Here is a 19,134-nt window from a genome sequence, read left to right on the forward strand (position 1 = left end):
GACAAATTCTGACTTATTTCACTTAGCGTAACGTGCTCAGAGTCCGTCCATGTTGTTACAGATGGCAGGATTTCCTTCTTCTTTATGTCTGAATAATATTTTATTGGATATATATGTGTGTATATATATATATACACACCACATTTTGTTTCTTTCTTTTCCAGTTTTATTGAGAAATAATTGACATACATCACTGTAGAAGTTTAAGGCAGACAGCATGATGGTTTGATATCCATATGTTGTGATATGATTATCACAATAGGTTCAGCTAACATCTGTCATCTCATATAGACAAAATAAAATGAAAAGAAAAGAATTTTCTCCTTGTGATGAGAACTCAGGATTTACTCTCTTAACAACTTCCTCAGATATCATACAGCAGCACTAACTGTAGTCATCATGTTGAACATTACATACCCGGTACTTGTTTATCTTATAACTGGAAGTCTGTACCTTTCAACCACCTTCATATAATTTCCCCTCCCCCTACCCTCCCCCTCTGGTAACCACAAGCCTGATCTCTCTATGACTTTGATTTTTTATATTTTAGATTCTACATATAATTGAGATCATACAGTATTTGTCTTTCTCTGCCTGACATTTCACTTAGCATAATGCCTTCAAGGTCCAGCCATGTTATTGCAAATGGCAGGATTTCCTAATTTTTTATGGCTGAATAATATTCTGTTGTGTGTTTGTGTATGTATATATATATTTTGTGTATACATATATACGTTTTGTGTGTGTATATATATATATAAGTACCTATATAGATATATAAATGTAGACACAAAAATATGTATTTTGGGGGCTGGCCTTGTGGCGCAGCAGTTAGGTGTGCACGTTGCACTTCAGGCGGCCCGGGGTTCACTGTTTCGGATCCTGGGTTTGGATCCTGGGTGCGGACATGGCACCGCTTGGCAAGCCATGCTGTGGGAGGCATCCCACATGTAAAGTAGAGGAAGATGGGCACAGATGTTAGCTCAAGGCCAGTCTTCCTCAGCAAAAAGAGAAGGATTGGCAGTGGATGTTAGCTCAGGGCTGATCATCCTCAAAAAAAAAAAAAAAAGTATTTTGTGTATGTGTGTATATATATGTATGTGTGGTATCTATAGATACATATATACACCACAACTCCTTTATCCATTCATCTATTAGATCTATAGACCCTTAGGTTGTTTCCCTTTCTTGGCTATTGTAAATAATGCTGCTATGAACATGGAGGTGCAAATATCTTTTCGAGTTAGAGTTTTTGTTTCCTTTGGATATATTCTCAGAAGTGCCAGATCATATAGTAGTTGTATTTTTAATTTTCTGAGGATCCTCCATACTGTTTTCCATAGTTGCTGCACCAGTTTACATTCCCACCAACAGTGCACAAACATTTCCTTTTATCCGCATCTGTATCTGTATTTGTTATCTCTTTATACCACATTTGCTTGATCCATTCATCTGTTGATTGACACTTTGATTGTTTCCATGTCTTGGCTGTTGTGAATAATGCTGCAATAAACATTGGGGTGCAGATATCTCCTAAAGACAGTGATTTCATTTCCTTGGGATATATACCCAGAAGTGGGATTGCTGCATCATATGGTAGTTCTATTTTAATTTAATTTTTTTTTTTTTGAGGAAGATTAGCCCTGAGCTAACATCTGCTGCCAATCCTCCTCTTTTTGCTGAGAAAGACTGGCCCTGAGCTAACTTCCTCTACTTTATTTGTGGGACGCCTGCCACAGCATGGCTTGATGCACGGTGCCATGTCTGCACTTGGGATCCGAACCGGTGAACCCCGGGCTGCCGAAGGACATGCAAACTTAACTGCTGCGCTACCGGGCTGGCCTCTATTTTTAATTTTTTGAGAAACCTCCGTATTGTTTTCCATAGTGTCTGTACCAATTTGCATTCCCACCAACAGTGTACAAAGAGACCCTTTTCTCCACATCCTCATCAACACTGATCTCTTGTCTTTTTGGTGATAGCCATTCTAACAGGTGTGAGGTGATACCTTACTGTGGCTTTGATTTGCACTTCCCTGATGATTAGTAATGTTGAGCATATTTTCATGTACCTGGTGGCCATTTAGACATTTTATATATAAGTGGAATCATAGAACATTTTATCCTTTTGTGCCTGGCTTATTTTGCTTAGCGTAACGTTTTCAAGGTTCATCCATGTTGTAGCATGTTTCAGAATTTCACTCCTTTTTAAGGCTGAATAATATTCCATTCTATGTATATACCACATTTTATTTATCCATTCATCTCTTTATGGAACTTGGGTTGTTTCCATATTTTGGCAATTGTGAATAATGCTACAATGAACACTGGCATACAAGCATCTGTTTGAATCCCTGTTTTCAATTCTTTTGGGTGTATGCCTAGGAGTGGAATTGCTAGGTCATATGGTAATTGTATGTTTAGCTTTCTGAGGAACTGTCAAACTGTTTTCCATAGCAACTGCACCATTTTACATTCTCACCAGTAATACACCAGAGTTTTCCATATCCTTGCCAATACTTGTTATTTAAAAAAAAAATTACCATCATCCTAGTAGGTGTGAAATGATATTTCATTGTGGTTTTGATTTGCCTTTCTCTAATGACTAATGATGTTGAGCATCTTTTCTTATGCTTATTGGTCATTTGTATATTTTCTTTAGAGAAATATCTATTCAAGTCCTTTGCCCATGTTTGAATTGGGTTGTCTTTTTGTTGTTGAGTTGTAGTTCTTTATATATACTGGATAATATATCATTATCAGATATATGATTTAAAAATATTTTCTCCCATACTGTAGGTTATCTTTTCACTTCATTGATAACATCTTGATGCAGAAAAGCTTTACATTTTGATGAAGTCCTGTGTACTTTTCTTTTGTTGTTCAGGCTTTTGATGTTATTGCCAAATCCAAGGTCATGAAGACTTACTTCTGTTTTCTTATAAGAGTTTTATGGTTTTAGCTCTTATATTTATTTTAGGTCATTGATCCATTTTGAGTTAATTTTTGTGTATGGTGTGAGATAAAGGTCCAACGTCATTCTTTTGCGTGTGGAAATCCAGTTGTCCCAACACCATCTGTTGAAAAGACTATTTTTTCCCCCACCGAATGGACTTGGCATCCTTGTAAAAAATTAATTGACCATAAATGTTTGGATTTATTTCTGGAGTCTCAATTCTATTCCATTGATCTGCATGTCTATCCTTATGCCAGTATCACATTGCTTTGATTACTGTAGCTTTGTAGTCAGTTTTGAAATTGGGATTTCTGAGTGTTCCAAATTTGTTCTTTTTCAAGACTGTTTTGGCTGTTCAGGGTCCCTTGCAATTCCATATGAATTTGGAGATAAGTTTTTCCTTATCTCCACCAAAGGCTGTTGAAATTTTGATAGTGATTGCATCGAATTTGCAGATCACTTTGGGTAGTATTGACATTTTAAGAATAATAAGTATTCCTACTCAAGAATATAGGATGTATTTCCATTTATTTATTTAGTTTTCTTCAGCGATGTTGTGTAGTTTTCAGTGTACTACTCTTTTACTTTATTGGTTAAACTTATTCCTAGGTATTTTATTCTTTTGGATGCTATTATAAATGTAATTGCTTTATTAATTTCCTTTTTTGGATTTCTCATCACAGGTATATAGAACTACAACTGATTTTTGTGTGTTGATCTTGTATCCTGCAAATTTGCTGAATTCCTTTATTAGCTCTAGTAGCTTTTTTGTGGATTCTTTGGGATTTTCTACACATAAGACCATGTTATCTGCAAATAGAGAGAGTTTTACTTCTTCCTTTCCAATCTAGTTATCTTTTATTTCTTTTTCTTGTCTAATTTCTCTGGCTAGAAATCCCAGTACAAAGTTGAATAGCAGTGGTGAAAGGGGACATCCTTATCTCGTCCCCATCTTAAGGAGACAGCTCTCAGTCTTCTACTGCTGAGTGTGATGTTGGCCATGAGTTTTTCATAAATACCCTTTACCGCATTGAAGAAATTCCCTTATATTCCTAGTTTTCTGAGTTTTTAAAAAGAGTGTTGGATTTTATCATGACAGAGTGTCAAATGCCTTTTCTGCATCAATTGAGATAATCATCTATTTTTTCCTTCATCCTATTAGTGTGATTTATTGCATAGATTGATTTTCTTATGTAATCAGTATTTCATTCCTAGGACAAATCCCACTTGGTCATGGTGTATAATCATTTTAATATGCTGTTGGATTAGGTTTCTTGTGTTTTGTTGAGGACTTTTTCATCTACATTCATAAGGAATTTGCGTCTGTAATTTTCTTTTCTCGTTATGTCTTTTTCTGGTGTCATTAGCAGGATAATGCTGGCCTCATAGAATGAGTTTGGAAGTGTTCCCTCCTCTTCACTTTTTTGGAAGAGTTTAAGAAGAATTGGTGTTAATTCTTCTTTAAATGTTTGGTAGAATTCACCAGTGAAGTCATCTGGTCCTGGACTTTTCCTTGTCTTTTCTCATATCTGGGAAGTTTTCTGCCATTATTTCTTCAAATAACTTTTCTGCTGCTTTCTCTGTCTTCTCCCTCTGGAACTTGCATGTTGCCTACATTAGTTCACGTGATGAGGCTCCTCACATCCCTCAGACTCTGTGCAGTTTTCTTCATTTTTTTTTCCTTTCTGCCCCTCAAACTTGATAGTTTGAGTTATTCTATCTTTAAGTTCACTGATTTTTTCTTTTGTCTGCTCACGTCTGCTATTGAACCCCTCTGGTGAATTTTTCACTTTAGTTATTGCACTTTTCAGTTCCAGAATTTATCTTTGGTTCCTTTTTATAATTTCTGTCTCCTTATTGATATTCTCATTTTGTTCATACGTTGTTTCCCTGATTTCCTTTGGTTCTTTGTCCATGTTTTCCTTTGGTGATTGAGTATATCTAAGATAGTTGTTTTAAAGTCTTTGTCTAGGAAGTCCAATGTCTGGGCTTCCTCAAGGACAGTTTTGGCCAATTTACTTTGTTCCTTTGAATGGGCCATACTTTCCTGTTTTTTGTATACCTTGTAATGTTTGTTGAAAAATGGACATTTGAATATTATAATGTGGTGACTCTGGAAATCAGATTCTCCCCCTTCTCTAGGGTTTGCTGTTTTTTATTTTTTGATTATTGAAGGCTATAGCAGTCTATCATTTAGTGACTTTTCCTAAGTGTGTTTGCAAAGTCTGTGTATCTCGTCATCTGTGGTCCTTGAAATCTCTGTTCTTTCAGAGACTTTCTTGAAGGCTAGAAGATAAAATCAAATAAAATAAATTTTAAAAATTACATCCCACCCCCTAAAAAAAGCAGAAAAGAAAGACAAAAGAATAGCACACACCTCTCGTCGTCCTTGCAGATTGGCTCTGTGCTGGGGCATGCCACCCTTACACAGTCTCGCACTGAGCCTAGAGATCAGCCTGAGATGAAAAGTTAGGGTCCTCTCAGGTCTTTCTGAGCATGTGTCTTGCCCTAGACATGTGTCTGGCTTTCTAAATCCCCCTGAATATTCCTTTTATACATAGGCACTTTTTTTTTAATTTAAAGAACTTACTTTTCTTTTTTGAGGAAGATCAGCCCTGTGTTAGCATCCACTGCTAATCCTCCTCTTTTTGCTGAGGAAGATTGGCCCTGAGCTAACATCCATGCCCATCTTCATCTATCTTATATGTGGGACGCCTGCCACAGCATGGTTTGGTAAGTGATGCATAGGTCTGTGCCCGGGATCCGAACTAGAGAATGCCAGGCCACCAAAGCAGAGCATGCAAACTTAACTGCTATGCCACTGGGCTAGCCCTTTAATTATTTTTAATTTTTTTGCTAGGAAAGACTCACCCTGAGCTAACATCTGTTACCAATCTTCCTCTTTTTTTTTCCTCTCCAAAGCCCCAGCACATAGTTGTATATTCTAGTTATATGTCCTTCTAGTTTTTCTATGTGAACCACCACCACAGCATGGCTACTGATGGACAAGTGATATGGTTCTGTGCCCGGGAACTGAACCCAGGCCACCAAAGTGGAGTGTGCCAAACTTTAACCAGTAGGTCATCAGGGCTGGCTCCATAGGTGCTTTTGAATGTCCTAATTTCCCAAAGAATCCCCTCAGTGTTTCCTCCTGGGTCTGAGGCGGTCTATTGTATGTCTAGACCTTAATCCTTTACTCCAGGCGTCTGTGGGTTGACAGTGTGCCTTGCAGCTTTTTTGAACAATGCTTCCAGCTTTTCTGGGCCTGAGTTAGTCCAAACAGAATCAAACACTTGAGTCGGTTTCTCAGATAGCCCCACACAGGTTAGAATAAACATACACAATAATTTTCAAATAAGGTCGTGTCTGCTTCCTCTGGAACTAGGGACCAGGGTCCACCCTAGGAACGCGGGCTGCTGCGGCTTTAACACTGCCACGAGGCCAGAGTGGAGGCAAGGGCAAGTAAAAATGCCACGAAGCTTTTCTACCATTTTCAAGGCGTCTTTTTGTTGATTGAGTGTTCATTTGGTTGCTGTAAGCCTTTGGCTTTTTTCCAGAGTTCTGACAAAGTTGGTTCTGACAATTTCTGTTTGTTTTTCAATGTTTCTGTTGGGGAATGAGAGCATGGGACTGCTGACATCATCAACACTAGCATTTCATACACTGGAACTTTTGGTCAACAAAGTACCTCTGATTTCTGTAGTGACTCAGTGTCTCTGGGGTAGTTGGAGACCTACTTATTTGTCCAGTGTATTTCTACTTTTAATGAAAGATATTGTTCCCAAGTATGACGATAATTTCTACATTTCAGGTCCTCTAAGTCAGTAGTTCTCAACCCTGGCTGCACATTACACTCACCTGTGGAGTTTTTAAGAAGCAGAGATGCTCAGAATCCTCCTCAGACTTGGAGAATCAGAACCTTTGAGGGTCGGTAGCAAAGCGAATAAATATGACTAGGATTCTCTTTAGAGTTCTAGTGTGAAGGATAAAAATAGATTATTTAACATTTAGTATAGCACTATGGACATCATTATAGTAAACTGTAAGGATAGCTTATTCTTGAATAATGAAATTAAAATTTACTTATGGGAATTCTAACATTTTTATTCTTATTTATTTTGCTTCAATAAAGGCAGAACATGCTATTTAAAGTCAACAAGTGATTAACCATGACAGCAGTAATGTACACACCTGAATTCGTTTTTCTAATTGTGTACTTATTACATATGTGTATGTATATCTAGTTCTATCCATACATATATGTAATTAGGTAGCTATTCTAAAACATAGAATCCTTAAAGTATTTAATGTAATGTTTAATTTTTCATTATTATACCTTAATGGGGAAAAAAGAACAATAAAATATGTCTCTAAATATATAGTCCCATGGCCAGTAGTATTGTGACAACATTGGTTATTTGTGTATAGTTAATCTACTTAGGACTTTTAACTTTCAGGAAATATCAGTCTAAAGTAAATCATTAATTCAAGAATGGTAAAGATTCTTCATGAAAAGAGACGCTGGGCCCCACTGAGTCGCAGGCTCTCAAGCTGTCCCTCAAAACCTTCCTGATGATGCTCTCTGCATTCGTTTTTTTCTTTGTTGTCTCCTTTTCTAAAGTCAAAAGCTATCTAGACTCTCCCTTTTTAGTTTAGTCTCCAGGGGAAAGGTGTTGGCTCATTTATTTATCACTGTTCAGCCTCTCTCTCTCTCTCCCACAAGAGCCAGTCTATTTACCATTTCTTATTTTTTTTTTTAATGGCTTGGACAAGAAAGAGAAAACAGTATACTTTTTTCAGCAGAAACACATTACTATTTACTCCCTTAAGCAGGAATTTCAAGGAGAATGCCTCAGAACAGCATTTTAAACCAACGTCATAAATGCTTCCTTTTAATAAAAGAACCCCCCCCGAAATAATGCTGGCCTCAGGAGGGTCCTCTGATGGTTGGCTGCTGTCCTCTCATTTCTCCTGTCTTTGCATAATCATTGTGGTGACGGTTGTTGGAGAAACAGACGCTGTACGTAGATTCTTCACAATAGGCTCAACTTCTACCCTACGCCCACCTTTCATGCATGCACACGTAGTGTTCTCTCTGTGCATTGAAATTACTATACTGAGTTTTTATTCTTTTTGTTGGGTGGAGCTCTGATTGGTTTACTGGATGACAAATATTTGCTCTGTTTTTGAATCTCCAGTTGGTGTCCATCTTTTTTCACGTTGGCTGGAAGGACAGGGATCAAAGCCCAGAACTGGGACAGTCACTGCTTATGTTTGCGCTTTATCTCATTAAGCGCTGATCACCACGAAAGCAAACAGCCTGTCATGAAATTTGCCTTGCAGACAATATAACAAAGAAATCTTATGAGAAAAGGCTGAACAGAAGGCGTGTTTAATCTGTTGTAGGGTTGGTTAGCCCCAGTTTCAGACGAAGAGCGATGATACTTGGAAAAAAATTGGGAGCCTGCCTGAGGGCAACATTTACCCCTGATGTAGAGATGGCTACAGAAACCTAACCGTTGGAAGTTTTCAACATACAAATCAGGATTTATTAAAGGAATTAATATCTTCGAAGGCTCACAAAGCAATCCTGTTTTCCTACAAGAAGGATGAAAGGCAGAGATTTCAAAACATTTGCTAGAAAACATCAATAGCCAATCCTGCTGATTTAATTTTTTCAGTCCCTCAGGCATCAAAAGAAGTTGTGACTTGTCCACATTTGCCTCGGAAGCAAAGCAATATTGGAAATTAAAAATGGCTGGAGCTTAGCTGGCTGCATTTCATTTTTAATTAGTTGGGGCCTCACAATATTTATCAACAACATCTTCCGCTCAGAAGCTAAGGAACTTCCTCCTCATGTTTGTTGTGAAGAAGGTGCAAGGAGTATTGGGTGACATTCGCTTACACACCAAGGAAAAAGTTCTTAGATTTAGCTCTCCATCGCAAATACTAAAAGAAACAGTATCCAGTCCGCTCCATTTCTATTCTCTTTTATTCTGGAGCAAGCAGGGGTTTCCTACTCCCTTTAACCAGTTGGGAACTCACAAAACATGAACTCAGAGATGGGTGCTAAAAATCAAAACAAATTCTGACAATGTGTGGCGTGCCCATCACCAAAGTGTAACAGAAGCAACTGATTTGCTTTGGGCATTTTGTTGAGGTGTGTGGCTAACCCGTAGGAGGCAACGGCAACATAGTCCCAGATTTGGAATTAAAGTTTGCCTCTGAGAATCAAAATGAGAAAAGTGGTCATGAAGTACATGAGACTAATCATTCATTCGTTCCAAATATGTTTGGTGGCTACTCTTTTATGTCAGGCACTATTTTAAGCACTTGGGATAAAGTGGTGAACAGGAAGTCAAGATCTCTGACATCCTAAAGCTTACACTCGTTTGCAGAAATATTCCACCCTAAACAGTACTTTGTAAATGGGTAGGTGAATTCCAGGAGCGCTCAAACTCTGTTCAAGGTAACAACAGCATATTTCCAAGAAAACATGACTGTGTTAGTATATCTAAATCTGTAACCTTATCAGTTATATTTAATCTTACCTAAAGAATATATTAAAAGAAGCCTAGAAAAAGGAGAAATCAAGAGCAGAAATTTGCCAGTAGGTCTTCATCACAGCAGTGAGCAGGGGCTCCGACCAGCAGCTTCCGGTCCCCTTTACAAGTCAACCTCAACAGTGGAGATGGATGCATCAGGCTGGCTTGGTGCCATTAGTAAAGGTCATCCCACTAACTCAAGCGACCTTCTGTTATGATGTAGCTCTCCATATGGGTTTTCCTACAAGGAGAGAATGTGCCTCTACAGTCCCAAGAACTCCAATCTTTTTTTTAAAGTTATAGTTCTCATTATAAATATTTAAATCTCTTGGGAGTTTGGTGATCAGGACTCAGAACATCTTTGGGTATTCTGACAAGGCTGAATTTCTAGAACTATAAAGCTGAAGCTCAGAGCCTCAAATAGTGTTTCTCCAAGGATGGTTTTAAAATTTCTGGCATGAGAATCACCTAGTGGGCTTGTTAAACATACAGATTCCTGGACTCATACTCCATCAGAATCTTTGAGCATGGGGCTCAAGAGCCGTATTTTACCGAGGGCTCCCGATGATTCTAGTGCAGAGGAAAGCTTGAGTCGCTGCCTGAGAAGCCCGAGATCAGAGCCAGTGAGGCTCTATTACGGCATTAGCCAGTGTCCTAGGCAACATCTAGGAATTTTATCTTTATAATTGCAACGAAGTATTTCAGCAAATTCTTGTCAAAGCTCAGTGGCTTTCTCAATCTGTCCTCCTTACTTTCCCAGTCTCCTTTCCAACCTCTCCTCTCCATCATTCTATGTTTCAGCACTCTGAATACATGGCTTTCATGGCTCTACGCTCATACATGTCTTGAGGGTGGTTGTTTGTTTTGCGGGTGAGAGGGAGGACAATAAATAAGATCCCAATTCCCTGCCTGAGTTCCAAACCAACTGAGAACGAGAAAGGAGGCAGTTCAAGAGAAAAATACACTTTTATTACTACTGATAGTGTGATTGGAGAATGTGGCTTAGATGTGGCAAACAGGGTTTCTTAATTCTGGACTCCAGAATTAGACACACTTACCCATCCCATCCCAGGCAGCATTGGATAGCTACTGGCTTCTTCTCTCAGAGACAACCAACTGCTCCTAAGCTTATGGAAGGCCAAGAGCAGACCAGGTGGATCCGAAAGGGGAGGGAGGAGGAAAGTGGCTGAGCAAAGCATTCCAAGTTCCCGGGCCCTAACTCTCCCATCAAATTAAGTCATTCTTCCCCTTGTGAGGAATGAGTGAAGGAGGGGAAGGCAAGAGTCCAGAAATGTCACTCCAACACATGTCCCTTGACATGAAGGGAAACGTCAGGAGTGGGGAGCAAATGCTGCCCCTGACAGCGTGCACTATTCTCGGTGCCTGAGACACACTATGGCTCCCTACTCCCTTGCCTTATTTTGAATATCTTACTCCTCTTCCTATTTCAAGTTGCAGCTCAAATGTTAACTCCTCTGTGAAGCTTGAGGGAGTTGGTGGGAACATCCCCACATTCTCAGAAATGCATTGTGAGGTGATTTCGTTGTCATGTGAACCTCATAGAGTGGACTTACACAAAGCTATGGGGTAGTCCACTGCACATCTAGGCTGTGTGGTACTAATCTTATGGGACCACCATTGTAAACTCAGTCCATCATTGACCTCAACGGCCTTACGTGGTGCATGACTGTACTTACATGCTTTCTTTCCCTTGTGAGCAGAGGCTATGGCTTGTATCTTTATATTTCCATAACAGGTGTTCAATGAATTTTTGCAGAATGACTGTGAAAAAGATGGTAAACTGAAATATTTTTAAATTAGTATTAGTATTTTTTTTTTTTCCTTTTTCTCCCAAAGCCCACTGGTACATAGTTGTATATTTTTAGTTCTGGGTGCTTCTAGTTGTGGCATGTGGGATGCTGCCTCAGCATGGCTTGACGAGTGGTGCCATCTCCACGCCCAGGATTTGAACCAGTGAAACCCTGGGCCACCGAAGGAGAGCACGTGAACTTAACCACTCGGCAACAGGGCCGGCCCCTAGTATTAGTACTTTTAAATTAGTATTTTTAAGTCTGCATTTTAGCACCAAGACCAATAAGAAGGCTATCAATTATTTTCCTTTATAAGACTTTCTATCCTCCAAAAATTTGCTAACAAACCTCTGGTCAAGGGAGATATTGCCTATTCAAGCCCCATCTTTGAAATCTTGTTGGCATCATTTTAGTAACATGGCACATATGACTGACGATCTGATCCTAAAAGATGTCCTCTTCCAGTTAATATAATTTCACCTACTCATAATTAAAATAAACTACTAGGTAATAAAGAATCACTTTTTTATAAAAAAGTTTCAAAGAAGTAGAAACTACGAATAGAGAAGTCATTTCAGATAAAACTTAAAATTCTGAAGTTCAATTATTTTAGAAAATTTATATTATGATTAATGATTTGCACATATATTTTATTATGAGATTGTGTTTTCTCCTTCACTCCAAGTTTACATATTTTGTCTAATTGTGGAAAAAAAGGATAAAAGGCATTGAGTCTTCAAGTTCAAACACTATCTGTCTTTACAACAGGGATGATGGATAGTTACAAAATAGTCATTTCATAAAATCATGGATGTAAGAAAATGGTTTCAATTGATAAAATCGATTTGTAACTCCTTATAAAAGAGACACAAGAAGTCATTTTTGTGGTGCTCTCCTCACTGATGAATATTTGGTATTAAAGAATATGTAATTGTCCTCAATACCGGCTTCATTTGAAACTTATGTTTTGTTTCATTTATCAGTTGTGGTAAGCCTCCTAAATGGTGGGTAAATAGGGTGTACGGAATGGTAAAATGCGCTGAGCTGGGGTCCGCCCCAGGCCTCTCCCTGCTTTAAGAAGGAACGATCCAAAACGAAGAAGAAAGCTATTCTTCCTTCGAAACAACAGCACAGGTCTCCCCCGCAGGAGCCACATTTGCCATTTTCTCTTAAAGAGACCCAATGGTTTGGGAGTATGTAGAACAATCAAACCCTTTAAGAAATTAGTCTCTAATGTCCTTTTAATACTTTATTTCTATTGCTGCAATCCCAGACATTCTTTAATTCTGTTTCAAACAGGTGTCTGTTAGGATATTTTCTTCTGTTTAGGACCTTCTGTAAACTTTCAAAATTGAGCTGTTTTGTCAATCAGCATCTGCTAAGCCCGGGGCCTACATAGTGTCAGTAAATGTGCTTCTATTTAACTACCTATTTACAGTCATAAGAGAAATAAACATATGAAATAAATGCATCTCAATGCATAGCTGTGCAGGAGTACAGATGTTTTATTAATGAAAATGAATCCGGCTTTTTGTAAGTCATGGCAGCAATATAACAGTTCATTGTTTGGTTCTGTGCTAGACAGTGCCTGCTGTTTCGACATAGAAATTCCTGTAATGCTTAATGGACATCTGGAAGAATTCAGCCAATTAATCGAATTCACGTAGGAGCTAGGCTAATGGCTGTCTGAAAGGCAGATTACATTAAATCAAACTTGCAATATGAATGAAAGCACTTAATCATACATGCAACATTCATTAGATGCGACACAGCAAGTGTTTTGATTACTTTAATGAAAGATCAGGTAAAGTGCATCAGCTGAACAGATTGAAAAGACAGCATGCTTACAAATGTTTGATTATGCTGAAGATCAACAGAAACAGTGCCAGTAATTTATAGCACAACATATTTGTAGGTGTCTAGAGCTGGTGAACTCGGTGAAATTTGGGGCCTTTGCTCAAAACAATAATTAATGTATGATAAGACTTTAATCAGGTGTCAGGAAAAGAGAGAGACTGCTAGAAGTTTAGCAACTTATAGTCACTGGGCATCTTCATGTTTTGAGTGACTTGGAGTTTCCTTGAACTCCAGTATCATTTGCTTTGAGGCACATAGTTCTTTTTTTCCCAGCTTTATTGAGGTATAATTGACATATAATGTTGTGTAAGTTTAAGGTGTCCAGTGTGGTTATTTGACATACATAGAAATTATGAAATGAGTACCACAATAAAGCTAGTTAACACGTCCATCACCTTACATAGTTACCTTGTGTGTGTGTGTGTGTGTGTGTGTAGTAAGAACATTTAAGATCTACTCTGAGGGACACAGTTCTTGAATGAAAAGGTGTCACTATACTGAAAACATTGGATTAAAAGAGGAATTAACTTTGTATCTTAGACTTTAAAATCTCATGCTGGGAATTAAAATGCTATTCTTAATAGTTGTTCCTGCCTTCTAGATTCATGAATATTTTTCCCCTTCTCTTCACTAATTATCTTATTGATTTTTTTCCTGATACTCTGAAGAAATAAATCTTGTAAGGTGCATTTCCTATGTAATATTAGTGTAGCAAATATCATTTGCAGCTTTTTGGATAAAACAAACAAAAATAAAGGATTTGTATGTGTATATATATATATATATATATATATATATATATACATACATATCCATCTATAAAGAATTTCCTTTCCAGAAGTACTTCTACTATTAGCCAGGACTGCCTGTAGAGGTGGTAGAAACCGCTTTTTCTTGGGGTTGAACAAAAGCACTGCTTTTCTCTCTCTACATTGATGTGTGATCCTGAAAACAAAGCAATGAGAATAGAACCTTTCAAGTCCTTTTTAGATATTTCATTCAATTCAAGCCAGTGAACATGTAGTAAGTACTCAACTGTTTTAGATGCTATGGGTGATATCAAGATGTGAAAGATAACACTTGTGGTAGCCACAAGGAGTTTGTAACAGTCTATCCACCAAAACGCATAAAGAAAAAAAATCAAAGCTTTAGGAATGACAAATAAGAGAACAACAAAATCCAGAATATATTCAAGCAGTAGAAGGTAAAGTGCAGATTTATAAATTTTGTAGAAAATCAGAGAAAAGCTGAAATAATGGGGAAGTTTGTGTTTGAATCGCTTAATTCACTTGATAAGAGATATAATTAAGAGAATTAAAATTTCATTATTCCAGAATTAAGCATTACAGAAAAATCTATGAATGCTGTTTTCCTTTGTCACAGAGACTTAAAAAATTGAGTGTATCAAACACTTTTTAAATATCAGATTGCACAACACAATTTTAGGCTAAATGAGTTGATTGCTTCTACCACAGTCTAGAAATTCTTCCTCTTCTTAATTTCCTCCCGTTACAGACACATTCACAAAAAGGGGAAGAAAAATGAGCTGGCCCAGAATATAACCATTATTTATAGCCTACCGACCAAATAATTCTTTTTCTACCCATGACCTCTTAAATTTTAGCACCATACTAAGAATATCACCAGAAGGAAAGCCTCATGCACTGCTTGCTACTGACTTAGGACTTCCTAAAACATTTAGTTCTTGTCTCAGTTACTTGAAAATGTCCACATTGTCAGCTACTTAACCTCCATATAATAAAAAAAAGGCATTGCTTCTCTGAACTACGTGCTGTGTTGCCCCATTTATTTTTTCGATCTCTTATTGTACTGGGTTATGTAATCTTCGAATGCCAAGTGGTCAGTGCTTCTGTTTGGAAAGGTAATCGTTACTGGGGTTTGCTCAGGGAGGGCGACACAGCGAAATCTTCCTGTTTCTCCCCACTGGCAAATCTTCACCTATTTGACTGATCAGGAACTGTCACTTCAAATATGGTTTCAATCTCTTTTGAAGCATTAAGTTTGACATCCTGCGCCCTGGAGAACCCTGCTATGATGGGATTTCACTAGCAACAACTCCTATCTGCCAGCCCGTTGCTACCTGTCTGCCTAGCCGTCTGTCTGTCTGTATCTCTCTAAGACGTGTTCTGAGACCTGTTCTTCACGCGGCTCAGAGGAGAAAGGCAGCGACGTGACCTCCTCCTATTGGGATTTGTGATCATATTTTCCGGACATTTGTGATCAAATGTTTCTGAGATGCCTGAAAAACTGTTTGAATCTAAGATGTGTTCTTTGAAATTCCTTCATTTTATTTTATAAAAAAGAACCTGGGAGTGGAGGAGGCGGAGTCACTGTGTATCCTTTCTTCTGTGTCTGGGGAATGCTCCTTTCCCAGAATTCTGGAAGGAAATGTTACCCCAATGTAATGTAACAAATCTAACAAGTGAATTACTCCAGTTCTTCTAATTCCTACACAGAGCCTGCGAGAATAAGATCAAATGTTGCCCCCTTGCACTCCGTCTTTTCTGTTTTATTAAAACTGGCTGGATAAACGAAGGACCCGTGATGTCTAGAGTTCCTCCTTCTCATGGAGCGATCCTAAGAGAAAATTGGAAATCATTTTATTCAAACTCAGTGGTTTTATATGCTTGATTTGTAATTCTTCTACCAAAGGTTTCCTTCTCTGAACCCTACTAAGAGTGAGATAGGACGGAGAGAAAGTTGTGATTTTCTGCTTAGTTGGTGAAAAAAGCTCCCTGTGCTTCAGCCTACTAGGCTTTCCTGAGGGCTATTTTCAGTAGTGTTTCATTGTTACTTTGGTTAAGGCTACTCCTGAGTTGTTCACTTTCATAATTTTCCATGGTGTGTTTTCTACTAATAATGATAATGCCGTTGATTGAGCTTCCACATTGGGTCAGGCATGGTTTAGTATTACTTACAGTAAAACTATCTTCACAACTGTCCAAGGAAAGTATTATCCTAAGGATGAGGAAATAGAAGTTCAGAGAGGTTAAGTAAGTCATTCAATGTAACACAGCTAGCAAATTGTACAACCAGGATAGGACCTTGGGTCTGTCCAACTTCAAGGCCTCTCTAGCTAACTAATTTTCTCAACATCATCCTTTCATTCTGTACTTTACGTACTCCTCTATTCATCTTTTATTGTGTTCTTTCATCATGTATGTTGATGCTTTCTAAGAGCATCTTTCTGCAGAAATGGTTGTATAGTAGATAGAAAAGAGGCTCACGTCTTTAAATCTGACAATGGAGTCCCCTATTAGCAGCTCTGAAGAGGAGAGTCCGGTCCCGATTTGGCTTGCAGATACATAAAAAGGGATCCAGACAAACTCCTTGGACTCGGTCAAGCGGTTCTCCAGCCCTGGACTGCTTTGAGTTCGGAAAGAACGGGCAGCCCCATCTCTCGCCTCAGCCCAACTTGGCTCCAAAGACCTGCAGTACCGCTGGTTTGGGAAGTACAAAATCTAGTTTCATTTAATTACTTTAAATCATTTATTAAATTCTTACCATGAGGAGAACATTGTGCTAGGTACTTTGTGGATAGACCCAGGCACTTCCCTCAAGGGTGTTCACAATGGAACGAGAGAGAGAATATATTCAATTAATACGAATATAGGACTAAGTGGGATGGAGGACTGACAGGGCGGAGAGCACGAATATAAGGTCATGTGGTGGCATATAGTGGCAGTAGTGTCCAGTCATGCCATCATGAGGCCTTAAGTTATGAATTAGTATTCGGGAGCATCTTGGTTGTAAGATTAGACCATGTACAGGTGCTTTAGTTATAAAACAGATCGTACTTGAATCAGTTCTCGATGGGTCCTTGGCAGCAATCTCTGATTCTGTGGTAGTGAAACCAGAAGAGGTCACAAAGAAATAGAAGTGGAGAGAAGTTGAAGGAAATAAAACTAAGCTTCAACATTCAATAGCGAAACAATATTGCTTCTTAACATCCAAGCGAAAGGAAAACGGCCAACTTGAGAGGAACTGGAAGAATAGGTGACAATACACGTTTTATTTCCATTAGCCCTCATATCAAAGGTTTTAAAGTGCTTTACAAAATATTATGCCTCACGATATCTTCATGAGAGAGGCAAGTGTTCTTATCTCCATATAAAGGTGGGGAAAAGAAGGCACAGAGGTTTGCTTCTTTTATGCCAAGTGAGGCCAAATATTTTGTAGAGTTTTTGAAATGAGACTTGAAAATAGAGAAGCAGAGAGAACGAAGGCTGGAAGAATTCGTAATTGAGGGGCATAATTTCACACCACGTAAGTGTCTAGAGAACATTAATACAGTGAATCTTCATTTCCAGTGAAGTGGAATGAAAGCCTTGAATTGCTTCAATGCACCACATCGTGCAAATAGCAATTTCAGTTTCAGAAAATCCTCCACTCGTACTGGAGTCGTTCAGTGAAAATGGTCATGATGAGGATTTCACACATAATTGTCCAAAATATGTCCGTAGTTGTACACTATGTATTTATATATATATTTGTATCTATAGAATATATCTATACAAACTTTCTCAGTTGAAATACTAAATATTTATGGGCATTGGGTAGACTTTTAAAATATCCTAATGGATAGCTAATGTGTTTTGGCTCCACTGTGTTATTTGTTCACAGGTTTCTTTTCCTTCCCCTCCTTATGTTTTGAGATACTGCTTTTCTGTGTTTTCTTTCATTTTGGAACTTTCTTTAAGGCGTTCTGCCCAGGAAGATAGATTCAATAGCTCACTACGAATAAATATTGCAGTCCTAGTTTCTTATTTATAAAAAGTATATAAAACATCAACACACATTGATTTCCTTTATGTAAAGACTTTGTCTCAACATTCCCAGTGAGAAAGGTGTTGCTTATAGTTATTTGTTTTTATATTTTTCAATGGAGTGTTTGAAGTCAAAACATTTAGAAAGTTAGGTCGTCTGTCAGTTAAGTCTCTGATCAAACTAGGAATAAAACCTATTGATCCTGACACCAAGTTAGGACTTTGCAAGCAGTTAGTGCTAATGAATATGCTCTGTAGCTCTTGTTTTAATTAACTAGCACCCTATTTCTTGTGCCATAAAAGATCTGAGGTAACAATGCTGCTTTCATTGTTAAACTAGTTTCAAAGGATTAATTACAATTAACCTTTTGGGGAGCGAATCAATCTCTTTATTCGTAATAGATCGAAATGATTAAAGCTACTTACATCTGAGCTTCAACTTTATTTTGAAGTTACAATGTACTATTTAAAGAATTATACTTAAATATGGCTGCGAGTCTTTCTCAACTGATTTAGTGGAGAATTAAGCCCTAATGCCCTAAGGCATCCATTGTATGTAACAAATTAACTTTTCTCCTTGCATCTAGAATGGCACTAGTTATGTACCATCCTTGGGACAATTGAGAAAATAGTCAAGTAATTTTCTGTGTACTGCGGTCCTGATGAGGAATCATAGTTGAAAATGTGAAAGTTTTCTTGGTTTAGTCTTCTTTGCATTTCTGCCCTCTCTTAACAACCTCCCCTCCCCAGCAAAATATCAACCACAAATAAGCCTCTGGGGAAATCGGCTTTCTTGGAAAGCATAACCCTCCTGACATGTCAGCACTGTAGTTACAATGTACCAAGGCAGGTACAGGTCTTATTAATGACAGGCAACTCCATTTGACAACAGCAGCCAGGCCAATATTCAAATTCTCTCTATGTAAGGTCCCTAGAGAAATGCAAATAAGTAAATGAAATGTAGCCAACCCTGCAACATTCTATCCTGCTCTCTCACAATAATTCTGTCATCTTTAATAATCATTTCACACACACATACACACACACATACACACACATGATATTTAATATCTTCCACTAAAAAAGCATGGTTGATATTTAAGCAGTAGAAAACCAGAAGTCAAGAAAGATGCTATTATAATTATCTCATGAGCTATCATGTCCTTAAGTTAAAAAACC

This window comes from Equus przewalskii, chromosome 1 (assembly GCF_037783145.1).
Source record: "Equus przewalskii isolate Varuska chromosome 1, EquPr2, whole genome shotgun sequence".
Classification (NCBI taxonomy): Eukaryota; Metazoa; Chordata; class Mammalia; order Perissodactyla; family Equidae; genus Equus; species Equus przewalskii.